This window comes from Eurosta solidaginis, chromosome 2 (genome assembly GCF_040869045.1).
Source record: "Eurosta solidaginis isolate ZX-2024a chromosome 2, ASM4086904v1, whole genome shotgun sequence".
Lineage (NCBI taxonomy): Eukaryota > Metazoa > Arthropoda > Insecta > Diptera > Tephritidae > Eurosta > Eurosta solidaginis.
This window is the reverse complement of record NC_090320.1, coordinates 109,478,771-109,503,046: the sequence shown is the minus strand read 5'-3', so window position 1 is coordinate 109,503,046 and position 24,276 is coordinate 109,478,771. Positions and strand designations below refer to the sequence as shown.

The window sequence follows — 24,276 nt, the reverse complement described above, 5'->3', positions numbered from 1 at the left end:
TAATACCAGAATTACCCCAAAATGACACCGAGAGAGTCCCCAAAACCATCCCAGAATGTCCCCCAAATGACCCCGGGAGGACCCGATGGAATCCGCAAAATCATCCCCGAATGTCCCCAAAATTACCCCGAGAGTGTCCCCAAAAAGATCCCAGAACGACCCCTAAATGACCCCGGGAGGAACCCCAGGGAGTCTCAAATACCATCCCGAAATTACCCCCAAAAACCCCAGGACGATCTTCCCACAATAAAAGCAAAAGTAATAAATGTTCTTCCATTTTCTCTCAATCGCACAATAACAGAATTCATATTTAAATTTATCCGTATAAATTAAATTATCAAGAGCGTTTGACTTATTGACAATTTGTCAGCGAAAAAGGTTTTTATTTTTTACATAGAATAGCAATTACTTGATAAATTGTCAAACTTGACAAATAAGCAAGATGGTGAATTTGTCAAGTGCACAGAATAGGGCTGTTAGTATTTTCTTGTGTAATATTTTTAGTACTAAATTGTGTTTCTGCATGAATAAACCATGATTCCGGACAACTAGTCCAAAATTGTGGAAGTTTTACTGAAACTGTCGCAATTTCATTTTGATTAATGTTTTCATATGGATTTATTGTTTGTTGTTGAGAAGTGTCATTTGGTTAATCTGTCAAAGAGTCATTTAAATTGTTAGTAAATGTAGATGTTGGTATATTATGTTGTGGTGAACGAAACATGTTAAATTAAATGAAAAGAGAGTTTACTAACAAAACTGCAAAATAAGTTAGTAATTATTTAAAGAGAGAGTTTACAACAATAATAATAATATATCTATATATTAGTATACATACGTATATAAAATGTACACATATACACATATAAAATAAAAATAACTGTTCACCAAAATTATTACACTTCAAAATTTTTGTTGCTCAATCAGCGAAGTCAAATGTTACAGTTGTGTTTATGCAATGGCTTTGGCGAAGGGGTATCTAAAAGCAGTTTTTAAACGGTTTAATTTAGCTTGACTTGACAGGCTGGCTGATTGGCTGCTTGGCTGGCTGGTTGGTACGAATTTTCTAATTGAAATATAAGTAACTTCCCAATAAGCTACAAGCTTGAAACTTGGAATATAGTTCAGAACCCGATGACAATGCAATAATAAGAAAAAAACTCCAATAGGTGGCGCATGGATCGAAATATTTTAAAAAATCGTATTTGTGGTCCGATTTTTTCATATTTGGAACACATAATACATACATGAATAGAAAGCGGACCTATGATGATGATCAAACGCTTCCCAAGGCAGTCGGTTCTATGTACCGGAGCGACTCGGGATTTTTCTCAACCAAAGATAGTCATTTCAGCATAACCCCATTTAATTTCTTGCATCCCCCCCACAAATTGTCATCATCGGAGCAGCTCCTTGCAGCGGGACTGCTCTATATTCTCTTGCTCCGGGAAGGTATCGAACCCAATCCGGGTCCGTCTCCTGACCCCGGTCCTGAGAAATGGTTTTGCTGCGTCTGCCGGAAAAGAATCTTTTTAGGATGGTATACTCTTGTCAGTGTGTCTCGTGCAAGGGATGGTTGCATCGGACAGGTTGTTCTGCGCTAGATCCCAAAACCCCACGTCCTCGGAGAAACAGACTCTTAGTCCTTACCACCTTTTGTACCGTTTGCCAGCATAGAATATATATGTTTGCGACATCCCCTCAATGCAGCTCCTGCCTTGGACGGTGCCACTTTCCCAGATGTTCTGTTGGCCGCGACGGCAACCCCCGACGGGTTTCATTGCGCCATGTTGCCAGGCCGCAAACCCAAATGCATCGGGTACCCCAATGCTTACCCAAGGACGTCCAGTCCCAGAGCCACAACAGAAGTTGCGTCCTAGCCTTTCACAACCCGGGCGTAGTCACCCTTCACTTACTCCCAGAGGGACGACGTCTCCCCCGTTGCACTTCAGAATTCTGCAGTTAAGCTGTAATGGATTAAATGGGAAGATCACGGAGATAGTCGATTTCATGAAGCGGTACAACATCCACTTGCTGCTATTCAAGAGACTAAACTCACAAAAAGATCTACTCTGCAGACTTGTTCTGGGTATAATGTCCACAGAAAAGATCGTGAGAGCGGAAATGGAGACGGCCTCGCGTTTATCATACACCACTTCGTGCAATATCATATATTTCATCCCGACATCGGCCGTAGGGACAGTGTCCTAGAAGTCAAGGCTCGTCTGTCCGGTCAGGTGATGCTAACCTAGAAATCATCAACATCTACATCCCTCCTGCCACCTGTTGCCTCAGTGGATACCGCCATAATATCAGCGCCTTACTCACTGGCAATAATCGCATTATCTTAGGTGATTTCAATACCCATCACGATCTGTGGTATTCAAATTTGCAGCCAGATAGTAGGGGTGAGATATTGGCGGATCAAATAGAAGAAACGACGTTCGGCACAATAAACGGGGACGCCCCACATGTATGGTAGGAAGCTGTCACAGTTCGCCGGATATATCAATCGTGAGCGCAGGACTTGTAAACTGCGTCAACTGGCAGCCGATGGTAACATTGGCATCCGACCACCTGCCTATACTTATTTCACTCGAACGTACCGCCGACTTCATCGTTAACCTTAAAAAAGGAAATTGGGATGATGCTTAAAATCCTAGGGAAAGAGGGTTTCAAATATTTAGCACATGTCTTCAACCTGTCTCTTTCAACTGTTGTCATTCCCGAAAAATGGAAAATGGCCCAGGTGGTCCCGCTACTAAAGCCTGAGAAACCAGCTAACATAGGGGAGTCATATCGCCCGATATCTCTCCTATCGCCAGTAGCCAAGACGCTTGAAGCTATTTTCCTCCCCTACTTCTAAGCAAATTTGCAGCTAGCCTGTCATCAGCATGGCATTAGAAAATTTCATAGCACCATCACCGCGCTAAATGTCCTTAGCACCCAAATAAATTGCGGTTTAAATCAAAACCCCCACCATAGAACAGTACTCGTTCAAACGCTTTTGATACGGCAAGCATGGCACGCTACTGTAAGACTTGGAAAGGTCTACCCTTCCCCCCATGTCTTAAAAGGTGGACCGCAAATTATCTGGGTGGTCGGCAGGCATTGGTGCAAATTAGAAACGAAACATCAAAACCAAGAAGAATTAACCGAGGGGTGCCACAGGGTGGTGTCCTATCCCCACTTTTGTTTAACTTCTACATATCAAAGCTACCTTCGCCACCAGAAGGAGTCACTATCATTTCCTACCCCGATGACTGCACAATAATGGCCACGGGTCCAGGCCCACAGATCGATGAGCTTTGCAACAGAATAAACGGCTACCTCCCTGAACCCTCCAGTTTTTTCGCGAAGCCTGGCATTATCACCGACTAAATCCTCCGCGACCTTATTTACAATATTGACGTCCCAAATGTCGACCATTTTGAACATCCACGTCGATGGCAATACGCTACCGACTGTCCTACACCCCAAAATCTTGGGTGTGTCGTTTGATCAGGATCTACATTTTGGTGAGCATGCAGCCGCAATTGTACCGAAAATCCAGAGCCGTAATAAAATCCTCAAATCTCTTGCTGGCAGTACCTTGGTCCTTTGCTATTTTTGTTATTTTTTAATGATCTTCTAAGCGCGTTAACTCATTCCAAGATTTGGATGTATGCTGACGATGTAAAGCTTTTTAAACCTATACTCACTCCGGAAGACAGATTGCTCCTTCAAGAAGATCTCGATAGTTTAGTCAAGTGTTGCAATATTAATGATATGATCCTCAACCTAAATAAATGTAAATTCATGAGGATGACGCATGAAGCGTTGAAACGCGTTGAAGCAAATCAAACAAAAACAAATTTTGCTTATTTAGACGACCAATAAGCTCAACCCAGCAAACCGTAAATTCATGAGTTTTGGTAGAAAATGATTTCAAGTGCACAATTACACGGTTGGTGACTACCGGCTGGAGCAAGTCACTAGATTTATTGACCTGGGTGTTACATTGGACCCAAAACTTGACTTTAAATTTCATATTGAAACTTGCGTGGCCCGATCGAAAGGAGTTCTTGCTTTTGTTAAACGATGGTCTAAGGAATTTAATGACCCCTACGTTACAAAATCTCTCTTTACTGATTTAGTGAGACCTATATTGGAGTATGCATCAATCGTTTGGAACCCGCGGTATCAAATCTATCGTCACAAGCTTGAATCGGTTCTAAAACAATTCCTACTTTTTGCTTTGAGTAATTTGGCGTGGGATCCAACAAGAAATCTTCCCTCTTACAAGTTAAAGCTTATAAACATAAGCTTGCATAAGCTTGTGTTAAACGCATCTATATAAAAAAATGTCGTTGTGCCACGGCCTTAAAGGTATGTGCATATATTTAAAGGATTGTTTGTTGTCGCCACGTGAAACGAAGCTCACCGTCTTCTTCTTTTGTTTTCTTTATATATCTCTTTTATATATAAATTTTTTTTTTTACATATATATTTTCTCAAGATAGACTTTGTTGTTTTTGTTTTTTAAGCAGCGAAGACATTTTTGTATTAAATTGTTTTAAACGTGCATTCTCGCAAATGCGCCAAGAAAGTAAATTTCTCAAATACTTTTCTGCAGTCTAGTATTATGACAATATAGTAGTTTAAAGGTTGCTCTCGATCTTTCCGTTGCTTGAAGCAATGCACCACGTCTTGATTAGGTTACTACTGTTCTTTATTTATTTATTTATTTAATATTCTACAAATTGAGCAATTTAAACAAACTAAATATCAATTAGCAAGACATCTTATACAAAACGAACGTATAGTGTAAAACATTAAGTAATCGATCTTAAGAGTTATAGTTACATATTTGATATTAAGAGGTGACATTTCATTTCATTTCATTTCATTTATTTGACAAATTTGTACAACTAAGAACTTAAAGTATATTATATGTACATCAACTGACATTAAAAACTTATGCTAATACATTTTATGTAAATGGGAAGATCAATAACAATTTAAAAAAAAAACAATACAAAATTTAAAGAAAACTAAAATTTACGTACTGACATAAAAGTATGCGTTTATATATGCATTTACTTAAATTAATCTTATAACTATTAAAAATTAATCTAGACACATGAATAGCAGAGGTACAGAAAACAATGAAAGGAGAAACAAGGAAATTAGATGACATAAAGATTATTTTAGAAGTAGTATTTTAAATGTATAATTATATGCGCGATAATTTAAATAAATAACCTAACTTTACAAGAGGTTATGAGTTTTGTATACGTATGCCCAGTAAGGGGCAGGCGAAGGTGTTCAGAAGGGATCTGACGCGAATTGCTCAAAAAGGAGCTGATTCCACAGTAGGGGGCTAACGAGAGGTGCTCAGAAAGGAGCTGACGCGAACCGCTCAGAAAGAGCTGCTATATTATATATACATAAAATGGAGTAACAGTAAGTTATAGTTAGTTATTTGAAATATGTATACATATATACTAATTTAACTCAAATAAAATACACCTCTTTATTTTGAAAAGCGAGTCCGACGTATCAAAATTACTATAGTGCTTGTTAAAATCCAGGCACAAACAATGAAGAGCTTCGTGCATTTCCAAATTCGACCTACATGTGCTCAAAAAAAGCGGCTGGAAATGCCTTGATAGCCTCATGGGAACATTAAATTTGATCTCGCTAAGTAAAAACGGGCTATTATTCACCGTTCCTCTCAATAATTTCACCATAAACAACAGACCAAGCATTTCCCTGCGACTCTCGAGAGAAGATAGGTTTATAAGTTTTAACCGACTGTTGTAAGAGGGAGGATTCCTTGTTGGATCCCACGCCAGATGACTCAAAGCAAATATTAGGAATTGTTTTTGAAACGATTCAAGCTTGTCACGATAGATTTGATACCACGGGTTCCAAACGATTGATGCATACTCCAATATAGGTCTCACTAAAGCAGTAAAGAGAGATTTTGTAACGTAGGGGTTATTAAATTTCTTAGACCATCGTTTAACAAAAGCAAGGACTCCTTTCGATCCGGTCACGCATGTTTCAATATGAAATTTCAAGTCAAGTTTTGGGTCCAATGTAACACCCAGGTCAATAAATCTAGTGACTTGCTCCAGCCGATAGTCACCAACCGTGAAATTGTGCACTTGAAATTATTTTCTACCAAAACGCACGAATTTACATTTATTTAGGTTGAGGAGCAATCTGTCTTCCGGAGTGAGTATATATTTAAAAGGCTTTACATCGTCAGCATACATCAAAATCTTGGAATGAGTTAACGCGCTTGGAAGATCATTAATAAATAACAAAAATAGCAAAGGAGCAAGGGGAATACCTTACGGTACGCCAGAAGTAGCCCTAATGAGTTTAGATTCGCTGTTTTTAAATAACACCTTTTGTTTCCCTCCTTTTAAGTAAGAGGAAATCGAAATCAGAATTTAAGGTGGAAACCCTAAACCATTAAGTTTATAGGTGAGAATAGTGTGGAAACCTTATCGAAAGCTTTGCTGAAATCCGTGTAAATTACATCGGTATGTAGGTTATTTCTAAAGTTTCTGGAGACATGAGTAGTATATTCCAACAGGTTCGACTCGGTTGAATTGCCTTTGCAGAAGCCATGCTGAGCTGGGTTAATGATAGGAGAAACTGAATGAGCTAGTTATTTAGTTATAATGGATTTGAAAAGTTTAGATATTTCGCTAAGTTTTGCAATGCCTCTATAGTTTGCAACACATGATTTACTGCCACTTTTGTACAGTGGTATGATAAAAGACTCTTTCCAGAAACAGGGAAATACACATTGCTTTAGAGAAGCATTAAAAATATTCGTTAAGAGCCGATACAAATATTCCACGCAACTTTTTAGAACAACAGAAGGAATGCTGTCGGGCCCACTAGCATAATAAGTTTTTAGTTTTGTAGGTATAAAAACACGTCGTTACAGGATATCGAAGGGGCTCGTACACCGCAAAGCAGTGGCGAGCTAAAAAGAACATTCGGTTGGACGGGCACGCAATTTTGTGCGTAGTTTGATTTAAAGAAATCAGCAAACATATCGGCAACTGTGGCATCGTCACTTGAAACCAAGTCTTTAGATTTCATGACGGCTGAGAATCCAGTAGTCTTGCGTTAAGTGTTAACAAAATTGAAGAACGATTTGGGATTAGAGGAAAGTTGCAGCTTAATCTTATTAATTTAGTCTTGGTAACAATCTTTGTTCAAAGAATTATATTTATGACGTAGAACAGAATATCTGCTATAGTCATTTGGAAGTCCAGATTTTTTATATCTCTTAAATCAACGCGTTTTATGATTTTTTAAGCAGTTTAGTTCCTTGGTGCACCAACCTGTATTTACTGAAACTCTAACGCAATTAGTTTGGGGGATACAAGCACGGAATATGAGGTGTAAAGCACTAGTAAAATGATGAACGCTCTCGTCAACGTCTCCATTATAATCGGGCCAAACTATAAGGGAAAGCGCATTTCTTAACTTCCTGAAGTTAATTTTCCTAAATAAAAACCTATCGGCAGACGAACTATTATAGGTATTACGTTGTTTTGGAAGGCTGAAGGTTTCAGCAATTAACTCCAATGCAGGGTGATATACATCTTCAGGCAGTACCAACGGGTCAGTTCGGACTAAAGAGAATCTAGAATTATCACTGACATATATTAGGTCGAAGCATTTACCAAACTTATTCAGAATGCCGTTAACCTGAAAAAGCCCACTATCTGCAAGGTTGTTTAAGAACTCGTTAAAGATTTCTCGAGAAGAACAGGGAACCAAGCAACCATCAATCATATTCCAGGTTGTTGTTATTTTATTGATTTTTCGTGTAGTTGTAGATAATTACGTTTAGGAAATTTCCAACTAACGAGGGCTTTCCTAAAACAAATCGCACCATGAACTAAATTTTAATTAAATAGCTGCTGTTGCTGCCGTTGTGCGCACAGAATGGCAAGTTTGTGTTTAACTATTAACAGCTCTATCGCAGGTCAGTTTAGGAAATCCAAATTTTTAAAATTTTAAGGTTACAAATCGGATTGGCTGATGGATGCAAGAAAGTTTTTAGTTGGTTATTCGGTAATTGAATTCATAATTTAAAGTAGCATACACAAAAACACAATTTATGTGTTTACCACGTCCCGACCGTTTTTCGGGTTTTCGATATCAACATAAAATTGTACACATTTTCGTAGTAAATACGCGTTTTTGGCTGGTAGGATCGCCAAATATAGTATATTGAAGCCACTTTTTTATTTTCAGTAACACACCTAAATGTATGTTTTTATTATATAAATATTTTCACAAGAATGAAAATTTTTGAAATCTAACAAATCAAAAAAACTAAAATAAAATTATTGAATAAACTAATAAATTGAATTCACAAAGTATATAAAGTTAAAAGTAAAATTTATAATATATTAAAAGGAACCTTACAGTTACGTAATAGTGAGAAGTCCTTAGAGGTGCTTTTCGATACACATTTCCCATCGCGATATGATTTAGAAGCGCCAGCGGACAGCTCTCACACTTCGATCACGGAGGGGATAGTGCCGAGCTTAGTGACCGATACCAAGATCGAATGGACGGTGAAGACGTTTTCTAAGTTTAAATCGCCGGGCCCAGATGGTATATTCCCGACCATGATACAAATTTCAAGTAGAGCGGTCGTGGAATGGTTTAAAAAAATATTCGATGGATGCATAAGGCTGAATCCTGTACCGCACTGTATAGGGTGGGAATAAGCATAGCGAAAGCCCTGGAATATAATAAATATGCTCTAGGAGTCTTTTTGGACATTGCCGGGGCTTTCAATGTTTCTAAATTGGCGATTATGGATGGTCTTAATTACATTAAAGTACATCCCGCCTTAATCAAATGGATTGGCTGCATGCTAAATTGCAGGATGATTACATCACAATGGGGATTGTACGAGGCCACGAAATCAGAGGACAGGCGCACGCCACAGGGAGGGGTGCTATCACCTCTGCTGTGGACGCTGGTCATCAACCAACTGCTCAGGCGATTCGATGAGGGACCCGTAAAACTTACGGCTTACGCAGATGACGTTGCAATAGTCATAAATGGAAAGTGCCTTCCAACGATTAGTTCTTTGATGGATCGGGCGCTTCGGGATATTCATACCTGGGCATCTAATGTCGGGTTGAAAGTCAATGCGGAGAAGACGGATATGGTCTTGTTTACAAAGAGACACAAGGTCTCAAATTGGACCAGGCCTAAGCTAGGAGGGGTGATCTTATAGGAGAAAGCTTGCACAAAATATCTAGGAATCATCCTAGACAGTAAGCTGTCATGGAGGCTCAACGTGGAGGAGAGGGTGAAGATGGCCTCAACAGCACTCTATGCATGTAAAAGAATGCTGGGGTGTACGTGGGGCTTATCGCCCTATCTTTCTTAATGGGTTTTTACAGCGATTGTAAACCCTATTCTATATTATGGAGTTTTTGTTTGGTGGAAAGCCACACAAAAAACAACCTACCTGAAAAAATTAGAAGGATGTGCAGACTATCAATGCTTAGCATTACGGGAGCCCTGAAAACAACCCCGACGGCTGCACTGTATGCCATTCTGCACATTTCACCTGTAGACCTGGTAGCAACGAACATAGCGTTAACAACTGCTCAATATGGGTGGATTGTTGGCGCAAGGGTGCTCAAATGACGGACGAGGCGATACATGTGTACACAGATGGTTCCAAAGCTGTAGAAGGAGTAGAGTGTGTATATTCACAGCCAAGCATCAATTAAGGCAATAATCTCGCATAGCAAAGCATCTAAAAGTGTCCTGGAGTGTAAGCATTCTGGAATGAATCGGGACAGGGAGAAGCATACATCTATATTGGTTTCCAGGGGATATGGGAATAGATGGGAATGAAAAAGTAGATGAACTAGTTAAAAAGGGTGCATCCCTTGACGCTTGCTCCGTATACGTCCCAATTAGATTGGGCGAGATTAAGAGAAGGCGAGAGGTGCAAATGTTCGATCAAGCGGGAAAGGCGTGAGCTCAAGCGCGGGACTGTAAAATGTCGAAGATTATGTGTAGGTCTTACAACCTTAGACTAACAAAATTGCTTCTATCATTAAAACTGAAGACTCATGACGGGTATTCTGACTAGACACTGCCTTCTGCCGTCACATGCCTTTAAATTAGGCTTGGTCAGTGATAGCAGATGTAGGAAGTGCGGGTTGGAGGAGGAAACGATCGAGCACATTTTGTGCTCGAGCCCTGCGCTTACCAGGCTAAGTTTCCAGCTATTAGGAGTGATACAGCTGTCAGATATAGAAGCAGCAAGTGGCTTAAGTCCTAGAAAGCTTCTAGTATTTGCCAAGGTGACGGAGTTATTTTATATCATAAGTAGGTTGATAGGGTTTTTCAGTTTGGTCGTTAAAATAAACCTCTGGTAACACTACGGACACATTCAGTCTATTTGAGGTCATCATGTACCGGTCAGTTCAATCTAACTTAATCTAGCATAACGGAAGCCCTAAACACTATTCCGACTGCAGCATTGTATGCCATTCTGCACATCCCGCCTGCAGACCTAATTGCCAAAAATATCGCGTTTGCCACTACAACAAGGTTTAAGACCTCGGGGCAGCTTGAGTGTAGGCTGCCACCTAATATCGGGCAAACGGAATATATGGTCCCGTGCCGCAGCATCTTTCAAGCGAAAATTATATCCGTGAAGAAAGCAGCAGAAATTCTGGAGAAAGCGTGATTAAGCTGCAGTCGCATCAAAATATATATTGATAGCCAGGCGGCGATTAAGACAATAATTTCACGCAGTACTTCATCAAGGACTGTTCTGAAATGCAAGGCTGCATTGGCAAAGGTCGATCCATACATCTATTCTGGGTTCCCGATCATAAAGAGATAGAAGATAGCGAAAAAGCCGATTTGTTGGCAAAGGAGGGTACAACACGCGCTGAAACAACCACAGGCGTCCCAATCCGTTTGGGAGAAATCAAAAGGAGACAGGAGTTGCATATGATCCATCAAGCAGGAGAGGCGTGGCAAAAGCGCGTGGCTGCAAAATTTCTAAGATCATGTGCAAAACCTACGATATTAGTGTCACAAACTGGCTGAAGTGAGAAGACTTAAGGCTTCCGAGGGGCATACTAACTGGACACTGCCTTCTGGCGTCACATGCTTATAAGTTACACCTCGTCACTAACAGCAGACGTAGGAAGTGGGAGTTACAGGAAGAAACAATTGAGCATGTTCTCTGTTCGTGTCCTGCGCTCGCCAGGACTAACCTCCAGCTATTGGGGGGTGGCAGAGTTGCCAAATATCGGGCAGCAAGTAATTTAGGTCCTAGAAAACTTCTAGTATTTTCCAAGAGGACGGAGCTATTGTAAACATAAATCCTAGTCCGATTGTCTGTGCATACGATAGCTTGAGTAAATATTGACATATCATATAAGGGTTCCCTGGCACTTATCTCTTATTGCTAAAATGAGCGAAATTGGATGATAACCACGCCCACTTTCGACATTTCAAAAACACAAAAAACCTGATTATTTAGAAAATAATATACCTAGAATGATGAAATTTGATGTATGGACTGATATTAAGACTCTTGATAAAACTTAAAAAAAAAACTTGTGGTATAACTAATTTTACAAATATTATTAATCATCAATCACAAAACGTTAAACCTATCAAAACAAAATTCGCCAGAGGTTTTCTTTACTATAAGGAGTTAACGAAATCGGTTAAGGACCACGACCACTTTTTTATAAAAGATTTTAAAAGTGTGAAATTACCAGCATATGCTGAGGACATTGATATCATCGGCCTATCCACCCACGCTACTGTTGGCAGCCATAATTTCGAAATAGTAAAAGACTTTGTCTATTAGGGAACCAGCATCAACACTACAACAACAGCAGCTCTGAAATCCAGCGAAGAAGCACTCTTGCCAATAAATGCTACTTTGGACTAGGTAGGCAACTGACAAGTATAGTCCTCTCTCGGCAAACGAAAATCATACTCTACAAGTCACTTATCGTTCCCGTCCTGCTATATGGTGCAAAAGCATGGACCATGAAAACATCAGATGAAGCGGCTCTCATCCAGCAAATTAAAACGCAGCGGCTGCCCTGGCTAGGTCATGTTGTGCGAATGAAAGATGACGCTCCGGCCAAGAAAGTGTTTCTACCGGAACCCGTCTATGGAAGCAGAGGTAGAGGGCGGCCCCCACTCCGCTAGTAGGACCAGGTGCAAAACGATTTAAACTCCCTTGGTGTGACCAATTGGCGCCAGTTGGCAGAGAGAAGGAGCGACTGGCGCGCCTTGTTGGACGGCATAACCGTTTAAGCGGTTAAGCGCCGATTAAGTAAGTAAGTTTTTAAAGGGGTCATGGATGGATAAAAGAAGCTATTTCATTTTATTTATTTAAGAGTTCGTTATTAGTACAGTAACATAACTTAGAATCTTTTATCGTACAACACATAATAATTACAAGTCAAAAAAAAAATGCTTTATGTCAATATTATTTCTTTTCCAAATGGAATTATAACAAGAAATAGGAAAACACTAAAATTTTTAAAATGGGCGTGGTGCTGCCCCTTTTACGACTAAGCGGTTTTCTATGTTTCGGTAGTCATAACTCGAAGAAGAATTAACATATCGTAATAAAATTGGGAATACGTGCTTTATTTATACCAGGAAATATTTCTTGTAAAAATGGAAGGGATCGGTTGATGACGACACCTACTTTTACATAAAAGATGTATAAAAGGGTCGTAGGCTAGAACAGTAAGCTTTATCGTAGTGAAAAATAGATTTGTATAAATGATATTTCACTTACCAAGTTTATTTTAAGGGGACATTGGGAGACATGTTTTTCATTGGTCGGTGCCACTCCCATCAAGCTCTACACAACATTTCTAGAGCCTCAAAAAAAAAAATCCCTCGTAACAAAATTCGATACACATGTAAGGCTTATAACAAGAAATATTTATTGTAAAAATTGACTAGATCAGTTAAAGATCACGCCCACTTTTATTTAGGGGAGTTTGGAAAGTTCGTAGATGAATGTAATATGCAAAATCTATTCGAAACATTGTTTTATATCAGTGATATAATTGTCATTATAACAAGAAAAAGGAAAATGAAAATAAATTGAATGGGCGTGGCACCGCCCCCTTTTTTGTCCAAGCAGAAGAAGAGCTCGACGTATACATAAGTTGGTACACATATTTCCCTTATAATGAAACATTTTAATTAATTATACCTTGAATTGATTGTACCTTTTTTCAAAAATGTGCCTCAGTAGGGTTAGAAAAGTAATTTATCTGAAATTAACTGTACAATTGAAACTCACGCTGAGTATATAATGTTCGGTTACACCCGAACTTAAAGGTGTCTCTTGTTTTACAATTTATTTTTGGCCACAGTAGCACGATGAAATAGTTATTGTTTTTTAGTTTTTATTACAAATATGTAATTGAGTTAATATATTAATTCACCGATAAACTGCCATTAATTATGTTAAGTTGGTCATAAAAACTGTTATCTTGCCAGCACCTCGTCATAGTAGGGCTGCTTCAGATTCTACTATAGCCAAAATAACACTGGATGAAGATTTTGCTGCGAGTGCCGAATTATATATACTTGACGCAATATTAAATACCAAACCTGGTACAATCAGCTCCTATATTAGAAACTAAGTAGGTTAGGTTTGGTTGAACTGGCCGGTCAATAAAGACCTAACATAGACTGAATGAGTGTTACCAAAATTTTCTTGACAACCAAACAGAAGAACCCCAATCAGGTAGAAGGCAATATCCAGTCAGTATGCCCATCGTGACCCTTAAGACTTCTCTCTTCAGAGATATGAACCATTTCGCGAATCTAATACCGTAGGCTTTTCACATGATCTTAGAATTTTTGCAGCCCCACGTTTTTGTCCAAGCCTTTCCTGCAGTGTTATCAGAATTTGTTTGACGACCAAACCGAAGAACCCCAATCAGGTACCAGGATCTATGTCACAGAATAATTCCGTACTCTTGGCAAATTCTAGAAGTTTTCTGGGCCTGACTTAACTGCTGCTTCGAGATCTGGCAACTCTGCCGCCCTTTTAACTGGAGCCTTGACCTGGCGAGCGCAGATCACAAACGCAGAACGTGCTCAATCGTTTATTCCTGCAGCTCACACTTCCTACACCTGCTGTTACTGACGAGACCTAACTTATATGCATGTGACGCCAGAAAACAGTATCCTGTCAGTATGCCCATCGTGTGCCTTACTCTCTTCAGAGATATGAACCATTTTGTGGATCTAATGTTGTAGGCTTTGCACATGATCTTAGAATTTTTGCAGCCCCACGTTTTTGTCCAAGCCTTTCCTGCTTGATGGATCATATGCAGCTCCTAGGGGTTCTTCCATATCAACTATGGATGAGAAATGTGTATCAAGAGGCGCATTAAGGGTTTCTTCACTCCTAAGCGAGTTCTCGCCATTAATTTACTTTATTGTGCCTGAACTTATTCTCCTCTAGATAGGGGTATTCTTAACTTCACTGTTTTGCTGCATAGCTTGATTTCCACATAGATCTTAAACAGACCCCGATACTCGTCCCACGAACCTTCTCTTTCCCAACCTTTGCGAACAGGGTTTCCGTAGACAATATTCAAGACTTTGGGGAGGGTCACCTTGTTCGCGACGAGGAATACACAAAAATGCGATACCCACATCGATAAAGACTACATCGAGAGAATTGGAAGCATCTGGCTGCTAAGTATATGCTATCGAATTCAAATACTACTTCTGCTCTATCCCTATCCCGACCAACAAGCCTGAGCTCATTTCTCCTAAAGGGTATGGAGAAAATCTTAGACCATCATATCAGGGTGGTCAATCGAAATAAACTCCTCTGTGTAGGATTTAGTTCGCCTATCATTCAGGGAAATCCAGGGAGACGGCTATTCATGGCCTCACGATAAAAATTGAAAAGCCTCTAGAATCAAAAAACATAGCCCCCTGCGCTTTTATTGACATATAAGGGGCTTTCGATAATACAACACATCAAGCTATCGAACAAGCTATGATTGACAAGGGCATAAGCCATATGATTATTCGATTGGAGCTTTCCATTTTAAAGAATAGAAAAATCCATTTGGAACTTGGGGAACATCTGAATCAATTGCGGTCACAAGAGGATGCCCACAAGGGGGTGTGCTCTCCCCTCTCCTGTGGATCCTGGTCATGTATGGCCTCCTTCAGTTACTGAAAAGCAAGGGATTTGACACACAAGGGTATGCAGATGACCTAGTTATCTACATTACAGGGATGCACGAGGAAACAATATCAGATCGCATGCTACAAGCCCTTCGCATCATAGAGAGGTGGTGCGATACCAAAGGGCTGTCTATAAATAAAAACTGTCCTAGTGTCTTTCACCCGGAGAAGAAAACCATCCATCCCATAACCATTCCTGTATGTAACTAAAATACAATTCTCAATGGAGGGAAAACCTAGGGGTCACACTATATGGAATACTCACGTGGAACGCTTATTTGGATGCTATCCTAAACAAAGCCACAAGGGATTTCTTCGCCTGTACTCGACTCTACGGCAAAACATGCTGATACGGGTAATGATCGGAATGAAAACAGCTAGAAGAATAGATGGACTTAAATAACTCTGCTCCCCGAAGTCTTTGGGAGTGTTATCCATGTGATGGTCCTTTGCCGGATACAGATCCGGTACGCTCCGTTGCTAGCCCGACCATCTCGGGAACGATTTATATGGCCACGTTAAACCTTCATGCCTCCCATCCTTCGCCGCGGATAGGTGAGGTTGACAATTGGGTTTGGAGAAGATATATATTAGTTGCCTCTTACGACAGGCATACCTACCGCGGGTATATTCTGACCCCCTAACCCGCTGGGGTAGTTATTTACCTCTGCCGCAAGGCTTCAATAATCAAGGAAGCCATCAGGTGTCCCTTAAAATACGGATATTGCTGAATAGACGTCAGTGCATGCGTAAAGATCCGACCAATAATGGGAAGCCATCATCAGTTCATTGAGCTTAATGAAGTTCGCGTTGTAAAAGCATCTAGAACGGGGTCGGTAAGACCATAAATATTTGTTCTGTTCGGAATTTGAAAATTTCCAAAAGAAATTTTCTTTCCGGACAAATAGTCACCTCAAAAAAAAAATATATATATAGTTCGGATTACTAAAAGAAAATTATTCGTCCTGAACTCCCGGGTGAATAAACAAAAAGTAATTCCAGACGAAATCCTTTTTGTTTATTCACCTTTTTTTTATAGACATTTCTGTGATTTTTTAAACTTGAGAAACGAATAACTATTATTTTTGATATTTGGTTTTGTATTACACAGGAGCACACTCTGCTGCTAACAGAATTAAATTTAACAAGTAAGAACGGAAGAAGAAGACTTCATACCTTTCATGAATGGGGCTGAACAATAATCTTATCCCGTTCGTAATCTCCGAATAATCGGATGTATAAGATAAGAAATATATAGTGAACAGATCTACATACCTAAACGATTTTTAAGATAAATATAAAATAAACAAGTAAGGAAGGTTAAGTTCGGGTGTAACCGAACATTACATACTCAGTTGAGAGCTATGGTGGCAACATAAGGGAAAATAACCATGTAGGAAAATGAACCGAGGGTAACCCTGAAATGTGTTTGTATGACATGTGTATCAAATGAAAGGTATTAAAGAGTATTTTAAGACGGAGTGGGCCATAGTTCTATAGGTGCACGCCATTTAGGGATATCGCCATAAAGGTGGATCAGGGTTGACTCTAGAATTTGTTTGTACGATATGGGTATCAAATGAAAGGTGTTAATGAGTATTTTAAAAGGGCGTGGGCCTTAGGCTATAGGTGGACGCCTTTTCGAGATATCGCCATAAAGGTGGACCAGGGGTGACTCTAGGATGTGTTTGTACGATATGGGTATCAAATGAAAGGTGTTAATGAGTATTTTAAAGGGGTGGGCCTTAGTTCTATATGTGGACGCCTTTTCGAGATATCGCCATAAAGGTGGACCAGGGGTGACGCTAGAATTTGTTTGTACGATATGGGTATCAAATGAAAGGTGTTAATGAGTGATGTATATTGGAACCAAACAAGATAAGTCAGTTAATGACTATTTTAAAAGGACGTGGGCCTTAATTCTATAGGTGGACGCCTTTTCGGAATATCGTTATAAAAGTGGACCAGGGTTGACTCTAGAATGCGTTTGTACAATATGGGTATCAAACGAAAGGTGTTAATAAGTGTTTTAAAAGGGAGTGGGCCTTAGTTCTATGGGTGGACGCCTTTTCGGGATATCGCCATAAACGTGGACCAGGGGTGACTCTAGAATGCGGTTGTACAATATGGGTATCAAATGAAAGGTGTTAATAAGTATTTTAAAAAGGCGTGGGCCTTAGTTCTATAGGTGGACGCCTTTTCGAGATATCGCCATAAAGGTGGTCCAGGGGTGACTCTAGAATGCGTTTGTACAATATGGGTGTCAAACGAAAGGTATTAATGAGTATTTTAAGAGGGTGTGGGCCTTAGTTCTATGTGTGGACGCTTTTTCGAGATATCGCCATAAAGGTGGACCAGGGGTGACGCTAGAATTTGTTTGTACGATATGGGTATCAAATGAAAGGTGTTAATGAGTATTTTAAAAGGGCGTGGGCCTTAGTTCTATAGGTGCGTTTGTACAATATGGGTATCAAACGAAAGGTGTTAATAAGTGTTTTAAAAGGGAGTGGGCCTTAGTTCTATAGGTGGACGGCTTTTCGGGATATCGCCATAAACGTGGACCAGGGGTGACTCTAGAATGCGTTTGTACAATATGAGTATCAAATGAAAAGTGTTAATGAGTATTTTAAAAGGGCGTGGGCCTTAGTTCTATAGGTGGACGCCTTTTCGAGATATAGCCATAAAGGTGGACCAGAGGTGACTCTAGAATTTGTTTGTACGATATGGGTATCAAATGAAAGGTGTTAATGAGTATTTTAAAAGGGCGTGGGCCTTAGTTCTATAGGTGCGTTTGTACAATATGGGTATCAAACGAAAGGTGTTAATAAGTGTTTTAAAAGGGAGTGGGCCTTAGTTCTATAGGTGGACGGCTTTTCGGGATATCGCCATAAACGTGGACCAGGGGTGACTCTAGAATGCGTTTGTACAATATGAGTATCAAATGAAAAGTGTTAATGAGTATTTTAAAAGGGCGTGGGCCTTAGTTCTATAGGTGGACGCCTTTTCGAGATATAGCCATAAAGGTGGACCAGAGGTGACTCTAGAATTTGTTTGTACGATATGGGTATCAAATGAAAGGTGTTAATGAGTATTTTAAAAGGACGTGGGCCTTAGTTCTATAGGTGGACGCCTTTTCGAGATATCGCCATAAAGGTGGACCAGGGGTGACTCTAGAATTTGTGTGTACGATATGGGTATCAAATGAAAGGTGCTAATGAGTATTTTAAAAGGGCGTGGGCCTTAGTTCTATAGGTGAACGCCTTTTCGAGATATCGCCATAAAGGTGTACCAGGGGTGACTCTAGAATTTGTTTGTACGATATGGGTATCAAATGAAAGGTGTTAATGAGTATTTTAAAAGGGCGTGGGCCTTAGTTCTATAGGTGGACGCCTTTTCGAAATATCGCCATAAAGGTGGGCCAGGGGTGATTCTAGAATTTGTTTGTACGATATGGGTATCAAATGAAAGGTGTTAATGAGTATTTTAAAAAGGAGTGGGCCTTAGTTCTGTATGTGGACGCCTTTTCGAGATATCGCCATAAACGCCATATGGGTATCAAATTAAAGGTATTAATGAGGGTTTTAAAAGGGAGTGGCCCTTAGTTGTATATGTGAAGGCGTTTTCCAGATATCGACCAAAATGTGGACCAGGGTGATCCAGAACATCATCTGTCGGGTACCGTTAATTTATTTATATATGTAATACCACGAACAGTATTCCTTCCAAAATTCCAAGGGCTTTTGATTTTGCCCTGCAAAACTTTTTCATTTTATTCTACTTAATATGGTAGATGTCACAACCATTTTACCAAGTTTTTTTCTAAAGTTATATGTTGCGTCAATAGATCAATACAATTACCATGTTTCATCCCTTTTTTCGTATTTGGTATATAATTATGGAATTTTTTTCATTTTTCGAAATTTTCGATATCGAAAAAGTGGGCGTGGTCATAGTCGGATTTAGGCCATTTTTTACACCAATACAAAGTGAGTTCAGATAAGTACGTGAACTGAGTTTAGTAAAGATATATCGATTTTTGCTCAAGTTATCGTGTTAACGGCCGAGCGGAAGGACAGACGGTCGACTGTGTATAAAAACTGGGCGTGGCTTCAAACGATTTCGCCCTTTTTCACAGAAAACAGTTATCGTCCTAGAATCTAAGCCTCTAACAAATTTCACAAGGATTGGTAAATTTTTGTTCGACTTATGGCATTAAAAGTATCCTAGACAAATTAAATTAAAAAGGGCGGAGCCACTCCCATTTTGAAATTTTCTTTTATTTTTGTATTTCGTTGCACCATATCAACACTGGAGTTGAATGTTGGCATAAAATACTTATATACTGTAAAGATATTAACTTTTCTTTTAAAATTTGAATTAAAAAAAAAATTTTTTAAAAAGTGGGCGTGGTCGTTCTCCGATTTTGCTAATTTTTAGTAAACAGATATATAGTAATAAGGGTAACGTTCCTGCCAAATTTCATCATGATATCTTCAACGACTGCCAAATAACAGCTTGCAAAACTTCTAAATTACCTTCTTTTAAAAGTGGGCGGTGCCACGCCCATTGTCCAAAACTTTACTATTTTTCTATTCTGCGTCATAAGTTCAACTCACTTACCAAGTTTCATCGCTTAATCCGTATTTGGTAATGAATTATCGCACTTTTTCGATTTTTCGAAATTTTCGATATCGAAAAAGTGGGCGTGGTTATTGTCCGATATCGTTCATTTTAAATAGCGATCTGAGATGAGTGCCCAGGAAGCTACATACCAAATTTCATCAAGATACCTCAAAATTTACTCAAGTTATCGTGTTAACGGGCAGACGGACGGACGGACATGGCTCAATCGAATTTTTTTTCGATACTGATGATTTTGATATATGGAAGTCTATATCTATCTCGATTCCTTTATACCTGTGCAACCAACCGTTATCAAATCAAAGTTAATATACTCTGTGAGCTCTGCTCAACTGAGTATAAAAACAGGTAAGTACTTTGTGTGAGGATCGCAAAGTTTCAGTTTTTTTGTGGTCTGCGTGTAAAAACTATGACTACGAATCACGTGTTTCAACAATATATCACGTAAACGTAACTATTCGATGAAACCTGATGAATTTTGAAGCTTCTAGCCGTAAAAACGGGACAAAAATTACAGTTTATGTGGGATATATAATATATATACCACCGATCTCTATGATTTTTTCAGACAACAATATATGCTATATACGTAAGCATTTCGTGAAATTTGAAGCTTCTAGCTGTTAAAATGGGGCAGAAATTGCGCAAAGTTTCTTATCTGAACAATCGGTTGTATGAGATATATACTATATATACCACCGATCTCAATGGTTTTTTCAGACAACAATATATGCTATACACGTAAGCATTTGATGAAATTTGAAGCTTCTAGCTGTTAAAATGGGGAAGAAATTGCGCAAAGTTTCTTTTCTGAACAATCGGTTGTATGAGATATATACTATATATACCACCGGTCTCTATGATTTTTTCAGACAACAATATATGCTATACACGTAAGCATTTGGTGAAATTTGAACATATCTAAACGATTTTTAAGATAAATATAAAATAAAAAATAGGTAGGTACTTTGTGTGAGGATGCAAAGCTTCACGTCTGCTGCTAACAGAATTAAATTTAACAAGTAAGAACGGGACTGTCTTCGGCTGTGCCGAAGACTTCATACCTTTCATGAATGGGGCTGAACAATAATCTTATTCCGTTCGTAATCTCCGAATAATCGGATGTATAAGATAAGAAATATAGAGTGAACAGATCTACATACCTAAACGATTTTTAAGATAAATATAAAATAAAAAACAGATAGGTACTTTGTGTGAGGATCGCAAAGTTTCAGTTTTTTGTGGTCTGCTTGTAAAAACTATGACTACGAATCACGTATTTCAAAAATATATGACGTAAACATAACTATTTGATGAAATTTGATGAATTTTGAAGCTTCTAGCCGTAAAAAAGGGGCAAAAATGACAGTTTATATGAAGTATATAATATATATACCACCGATCTCTATGATTTTTCAGACAACAATATATGCTATATACGTAAGCATTTGGTGAAATTTGAAGCTTCTAGCTGTTAAAACGGGGCATAGATTGCGCAAAGTTTCTTATCTGAACAATCGGTTGTATGAGATATATACTATGTATATCACCGATCTCAATGATTTTTTCAGACATCAATATATGCTATACACGTAAGCATTTGGTGAAATTTGAAGCTTCTAGCTGTTAAAATGGGGCCGAAATCGAAAAAAATATATATATATACTATATATACCATCATATATATATTATATACATCACCGATCTCTATGATTTTTTGACACAACAATATATACTATATACGTAAGCAATCGGTGACATTTGAAGCTTATAGATGTTAGAGTGGGGTAGAAATTGCGAAAAGTTTTTTATCTGAACAATCGGTTGTATGAGATATACACTATATATACAACCGATCGCTATGATTTTTTCAGACAACAATATATGCTATATACGTAAGCATTCGGTGAAATTTGAAGCTTCTGGCTGTTAAAATGGGGCTAAAATTGCGAAAATATATATATATACTAATTATACCACCATATATATACTATATATACCATCGATCTTTATAATTTTTTTAGACAACAACATATGCTATATGCGTAAGCATTCGATGAAATTTGAAGCCTCTAGCTCTTAAAATAGGGCAGTAATTACGAAAAGTTTCTTATCTGAACAATCGGTTGTGGGGGATATATACTATATATACGACCGATCTCATCAATTTTTTTAGGCAACAATATGTGCAATATACGAAAATATATGGTGAAGTTTGCATCTTCAATCTGTTAAATTGAGTAAGATATGACAAAAATCCTCTTTTTCTGAAAAATCGGTTGTATGGAGGATATATGCTATAGTGGTCCGATCCGGCCGGTTCCGACAAATGTCTAATCGGACACCCAAATACACCCGCTCACCAAATTTTATCAAGATATCTCAAAAATTGAGGGACTAGTTTGCATACAAACAGACAGACGGACATGGCTAAATCAACTCAGCTCTTCATCCTGATTATTTCGGTATACTTAATGGTGGGTCTACTTATTTATCTATTTTCCTTTAAGGACTTACAATTTTGGGTTTCGTGTCGAAATTAATATACCATTTCATTTTTATGAAAGGTATAAAAATTGTATAGTGTAGAGCGGGTTTCTTTGAGGGAATCAAATTCCCGCGCTAGGATGTTTTTGTTGATAGTATTTGTTCATTAAAACAAATAAATGTTTAGATTTTGTACCGAACCCGGACACTACGAAATGAAGACTGAATTTTTGTGTTCAATTGATTGTTATTAAAATGATTTTTCGATCATTATTTACAACAAGAACAAAATAAGTAAATGCTGTTGCCCGTGCTTAAGTAAGCCAGACGCAAGCGTCAGCATTTTACCATAAGCAAAGGCATTGCAACGGATGCGGGTGCAATGGCTTTGTTTAGCCAAAATTAAATTATTTAGTTTAAGCGGAATTTGTTTTGCGAAACAGGAAATGCAAAAAAATTGTTATTGAGTTTTCATTATCAAAAATTATTAAGAATTTAGCTGTGTGAAATTCTGATGCGGCAAGTTCGCATAATCGATGTTAGCATTAATTTGTTTATAGGAAGGTAAGTTGAATTTTAAATAATTTAAATGTTATGTCAGCATAAATATGTTTATGCGAACTAAATATGATTGCCGAAAGGTATGTAAGTAAATATGTAAATCATTATGTAAGATCCAAAGATATTGTGTGTTAACTTGTACCACCCTTTAGGCATAATATGCAATGTATTCTTGACCTAGTTTATTATATGTATATATATATATATATATATGTATATAATGCTTATTTGTATATACATACCTACATATATATACAATTGATAAACTTTCAGATACTGCTGGAAACCATGTACTAAACACACTGTGAAGTTGTAACCATTTAATTGTTAATATGGCTATGTGTTTGTTTATGTAGAATAATTTGTTTATAATAACCGTTTATCATATTAAAGTTTAAATAGATTCCTATGTTATTATAATTTTAGACGTCAGTTTCTCTTCTAAACTTTCGTTCGTCAACTCACATCTTAATGCATCACTTTGACTTGAGGCTTACTTGGAAACTAGATTGTTACACATAGATACATATCTACATATATGTGTGGATGAAAGTACGTATATAACTAATTTCTTAATAGATATACACGTGTTCATATTTATGTGTTTCGAATAAACCACACTAAACGTTTATGTATACTGCGATAGTAGTATTCTTCGTATTTCGGTTATTATTAACATATGTTTGATTACATCAATTTCTGGGTACGCCTTATTGTTCAAAATTAAATATTTACAATCACAGAAAATTCAGTTAGTCATGAGCATAAAGAGTTATCTACTGACTCACACAATGTCCTGAGTGTAGCAGCTGGTAGAAAGAAATCATTACAAGGATTTACCGTAAAAGTATTATTGCGTTGTAAGCGTGTTGTCGCACAGTGTATAACCTAATGTATGTAGTGGCCACTTAATATCAGTTTATTGATAACTGCTAACTAAATCCTGTTTCGAAGGAATATAAAATCAAACACTTTTTTCCTTTTCAAAGTAAAAATAGTTAAGTTAATAAAAATGTGGAAATTTGTTAGCAAGGAATGAAACCGGAACCAATACCGTAACCGTTTAAAACGGTTTCATTTCGCTTAACCAAAACGGTTATTCTAATACGTTAAAGAACGAAACCGAAATTTTTTCGGGCGGTGGAACCTGTTCCAAACGGTTTTGCCAAAAATGGCGGATAGTGGAAACACAAAACTATTTTAAGTTTTATATAATCAATATTATTATATTATTTATCTAGTATTATAATTAATAAAATAGTATTATATATTACACACACTAATAAGTGAAAATTTTAAATAACCCTTCCA

General features: G+C 38.1%; 1 protein-coding gene across 2 annotated transcripts in view; it reads right to left on the bottom strand.

The window, feature by feature from the left end:
• The window catches only part of LOC137240148 (uncharacterized), a 1,574,936-nt gene extending 1,551,207 nt beyond the window's left edge, over positions 1 to 23,729 (bottom strand). The window contains exon 1 of one of the 2 annotated variants that reach the window (XM_067766087.1): positions 23,431 to 23,729. The gene's annotated coding sequence lies outside the window, so the exon portion shown is untranslated. Of the gene's footprint in view, positions 1 to 23,207 lie in introns of both variants that reach the window. The other variant, XM_067766090.1, reaches the window with a different exon arrangement.
• Between the last annotated feature and the right edge of the window lie 547 nt (positions 23,730 to 24,276).